Source organism: Pinus tabuliformis, chromosome 4_1 (genome assembly GCF_031772625.1).
Source record: "Pinus tabuliformis cultivar Carrire ecotype Pingquan chromosome 4_1, CPIR1, whole genome shotgun sequence".
NCBI classification, from domain to species: domain Eukaryota; kingdom Viridiplantae; phylum Streptophyta; class Pinopsida; order Pinales; family Pinaceae; genus Pinus; species Pinus tabuliformis.
Genome location: NC_142303.1, coordinates 302,590,932 through 302,596,091, shown reverse-complemented (window position 1 = coordinate 302,596,091; position 5,160 = coordinate 302,590,932).

The window sequence follows — 5,160 nt, the reverse complement described above, 5'->3', positions numbered from 1 at the left end:
CACTGCCACCGCCCTGCATTGACTGCTCTTCTTCCTCAGTGTGGGGTGAAGGGGATTTACCACTTCTCTCAGAGTCACACTATTTGTGTTCGGCCAGATACTTTGTAGTGCGCTCTTTCTCTAATCGGGCCTTCTCCTCGACCTCCTTTCTTCATTGTGCGGCCAACTTTTGGACTGCTTGTTTCGCCACCTCCTTCTTCTTCTTCTCCACGGAACTCTCCACACCTTTGCTAGTACACATGGCCAGGTCAGACGGAGAATGTCAATCTATTGGCCACCATTTGACGACTTCCTGAATCGCATCATCTGTGGCAAGATATAGTAGATCGAACCACTTCTTCTTTGGGTCCTTCTACGCCTTGATATACACGCGGTGGAAATCTACCTTGAACTCCACGTACTCTAACAACTGTTAATACATGGTTGGGGACAACTGTGGCCACTGGTTGATGGCCATGCAAATGCTCGACTCCATCAAAATCCAGAAAATTTTCGTCTCAATGACCCACGTGGGGTCCTTCGTGGCCCAAAGGGAGGCAAACTGTGCAGCCTCTGGAAAACATACCTCCAAAGGGGGGAACTAACTGTCCTTCGACAATTCCCAGGAAAACAACACAATAGAGAGCATCAACCACGTGTAGTGGAAGGTTTTTCTCTCGTATTGAGCCTCATGACAATTCGTAAGGAACTTGCTACATAGATAGTGCAACCAGTTGAACTGCACACCCTTCACGCATTATGCAGCTAACGAGATCATGGGCACCAAAACCTCATCCACGTGACAATTCCTCATGATCTTACCAGCTAATATTTGCATCACAATTTTCACCGCAGGGTTGTTAATGGATGTTATGGAGTACCCGTGCGGCTTCTTGGTAACCTCAAACTTCGCCTTCATCTTTTCCGCCAAGTCCTGCTCACTTGTCTTTCCGCCAAACTCCTTGGCTGGATTCAAGCCTTTTGTTGGAAGGAGCATGATCCAATGGATAAGAATGTCTATGATGGGGATAAGCATGCCAAGCCATAAACACCCATCATGCACCAGAGTCAACAGTTTCTTTATGCAAGCGATATTGATGGCTAAGCAGTGATAGTGGAGCACCCACAACAAGTTCAAAAACCTCGATTGATTTACTCCTCAAATCCACTCAACTGGCTCCAATGCAATCACACTGAATTCTTTGTAATATGCCCTTTTCATGTAGTTCTCCATCGGGAGGGGGGGAACCTCTCATGATCAGCCAATTCCCAGACCTCCATCTTTAAAAAGGGAACCCTCGCCAAGCGCGGACCTTCAAAGGTTATATTTTTTGGCAATAGGGGCATGTGAATGCCGAATTTCTCCACATCTGGGTCCTTGGTGACCTTCACTTTCCTTTACATGGAGTGATATACTCTAGCAACTTGGAGATGGGCTCCATGCCCTCAGCCTTGATATCTTCAGTGCCCTCTTCGGCCTCCAAGTTGACAACCTTCTCAGGCTGCTTGTCCTTCTTCTGTGCCTAGGTAGCACAGTGCTTTCTAGGAGACTCGCGCACGAGAATTGGCCTCTTCTGCTTATCTTTCTTATGCTTGTGGGTCTGGTGCACTGGTGTAGGATTTGGCCTAGGTGACCTTGGCACCGTAGGCACAGGAGCCAAAGCCTCCATGCTCACAACTTCTGGAGCCACTCCTTCGGAGGCAACAATTCCTCCAGTGCTTACAGTCTCTCCTAGTCCTGACATAGTGGTGCAAATAAAGTGTTGGGTGTCCTCGGGTAGAGTATAAAACATAAATATTGCGACCAAATCCTCAAAAAGTTGTGATTGATAAACGATAGACAACACAACACAAAAATGATAAGGATGCAAAGTGTACTCTACTGGATAGCCACGTGTAATTTATAGGGGATTTTGAATTCAAATTTGGTTGTTCCCCCCCAAATCCATCCATTAATGTTGTATTGGAGGCAAATCTCCAAAGATTTCAGTCTTAAATGTCACTCCCCTGCTCCTCTTAACCATCTTTTGGCTATCAAATCATGAACAATGACCCTAAGGGTCAATTTATAGCTGTGTTGCGCAATATCTCCTTCCATAGCCCATCTCCCTTCGCACCGCTTCTGGTACTGCGACATCACCCTCATCTGCACAACCCTTCTGTCATGTAGCTCCCAAAACTGGGCAGTGTAGTTTATAGTCCCACGATCCTTTGCAACTGCCTGGAGCACTAAGACTATCCTGCCATCATGTAGCCATTGAGCTGGGTCTCCTACATATGGCTTCAACAGGCTCCCATTCACTTTTCCCAGGAAAGGTTCTTCGTCTGCATTTGCATGCTGAACCACACCCACATCTATGATTTCTTTGATGACATATGGCCCCAACCAGTGCAACTGAAACTTTCCTGGAAATTTAGCGAACTTACTATCATATAATAAAACCAAGTCATTTACCTTGAATGTGCGCAACTTGATCTGTCGATCATGCGATGCCTTTTCATGTTCCTTTTGTACTTGCTGATGAAAGCCAACTAGGAATATGTCCTCTTTGAGCTCCATCAATTGCATGAGCCATTATTCTAAGGCTCTGCGGTCCGCCATCCCCATGAAGGCTGCTATGCGTAGACTAGGTATGATATATTCCATAGGCATCAAAACTTCTACACCATATACCAACCAGAAAGGTGTCTAACATGTTAGTTTTTTCCAAGTAGTCATGTATGCTCATAATACTATTGGTACGTGCACTTCCCAATCATTAAGCCGCGCAATGAAAATCTTTGTCAATGCATTCTCCAATATCTTATTGAAGGCCTCCACTATTCCATTAGCCTGGGGGTGATACGGTGTACTCTTCTGATGATAAAATTGAAATTATTCTATCAACGCATTGATCGTTTCATTGAGGAAGTGCGTACTGTGATTACTCATCAACACTTTTGGGCACCCAAACCTAGTTAGCACGTACTTAAACAAAAATTTATCTGTTGTAGCCCTTGTACAATCCTTTACAGGCTGTGCCTGCACCCATCTGGTCAGATACTCTGTCACGATGATGATGTAGCGCACACCTATTTTCTTACCAGGAGGCTGAATCAGTCCTACAAAGTCAATAGCCCATTTCTCAAATAGCTGTAATGACACCTAAGGATTTAGAGGCAGCTCATCCCTTCGCGATGACCTTCCCATTCTTTGACATGCATCACACGCCCTAAAATATTCTTTGGAATCTTCATGTAGCATAAGCCACCACAACCCAATGCGCAAAATATTTTGGATTGTTTCCTTTCTTGCATAATGACCTCCTATAGCTCCTCCATGAGCCCCCACAAGGATGTTGTTTCTTTCGAAATAGGGCACATATTGCTAGATTATCTCGTCCGATCCCATTTTATACAAATGTCTGGAAATTACTGAGAAATAAGCCACGTGTACTACCAATTATTTCTTTTGCTAGCTAGTGTATCCTTCTGGAGCTTTCCATGTGTTTAAAAAATGGATAATATCTATAAATTGGTTGCCTGATATGCGCACCACGAAGAGCTGCGCATCAGGAAACCCTTCCTCCAAATTAGTAGGCTCCTCCCTCGTTTCAATGCATGGTCAGGTCCTGCATTCAACCTTCCTAGCTTGACAATTACCTCAAATTAGTATTCTTGAGACAACAACAACCGTCTTCATATCTTCCACCCAAACATAGGCTTATTGACTAGGTACTTCAAAGTGAAATGGTCTGTGTACATCTTGAAATGTCTGCCCAATATCACTGGTGCATTCTTGAGTCCGAATGGCATCACTATGTACTGAAAACACCCCCATTCCATCACGAAGGTTATTTTACTCATTTATTCTAGCACGATATTAATCTGATGGTATCCAGAGAACCCATCAGTAAATGAGTAGGCCTCCTTCCCTCCAACATTGTCCAGTACCTCATTATTAAACAGAGTCGAGAGAGGATCATGGACATAGGCATAGTTAAGCTTCCTTAGATCTATGCAAATCCTTATATCTCCCTTCTGATTCTTTTCTTGGACTACCATTGGGCTTACCCAATTAGATTCCTCCACCAGTTCAATAATGCCTGCTTCAAGCATCTTGTCCAACTCAAAGCAGACCTTTTCCTTATATTTGGGATTAAGGTGATATGGCCTCTGCTTAACGGGCTTCACATCCAATTTCAAACTTATTTTCGTCACTCCCAAATCGCCTATGATGCCTTTCAAGTCTAAAAATTTTGTAGGAAAAAGATCCCGGTACTCGCAAAGTAACTCAACAACTTTATCCACTACTTTGATATTCGCAAAATTAGGCTCCGCTTCAGTACCAATGTTTACCTTCCTAGTTTACAGGAATGGTGATATCCAGATTCTCTATCTATGGACCTTCAACCTCACGATGGCCTTACGCTTCTGGGATATTGATATTTCTTGGATCTTCATCCTCCCCTTCAGCAGTCATGTTCTAGCATTCTAATGCATGGCGTAGCTAGGTGCTCCAATCTGGTTGAACCAATTCCAAAGGATCTTGTGGAATTCAGAAGATTGCTACCTTAACCTGCTGCAACGCTTCATCAATGCTTTTGAACCCATATTCAAAATTGAAGTTCATCAAGAATCCTTCTCTTAAGATGTCCCACTCTGTGGTGCTACAATGGAGCTCTGTTTCCAAATACCAATTCATGGGATTACATCCAGAGTGTGATAGAATAAATGCACCCATTCTGGCTGCGACTCCATCCCATACACCTTAGTCCATTTGGCCAAATGATCGCGCAGACCATTCCTCCCATCATAATTCTCAGTTGACCTTACTTTAGGATGACCAAATCACATCCTCATCATCCTCCTGTAATCACACCACTCATCAAAGTTGTCTTTGGGCATACCCCACCACCAAGAGGGCGTAGTGCAGTGCCAAATCTAGCACCTAAAAACGGTGATCCTCTGGGACTTACCTTTCAAAAGAATCCAAAAAATTATCTATGTCTGTTAAACCATTATAATAAGGTAAATTTCTTATCTCCGATGACACACAATGCAACGATTTGGTCATCATGTTGTAGCGCAGTGTGGATACTTCGTGCAACCTATTTTGCCAATGTTCCAATTCTTCATCTAAATCTGAGGTATAGGAACTTTCATGGTCCCATGCAATCCATCCATTAGTTGTTGGATTCA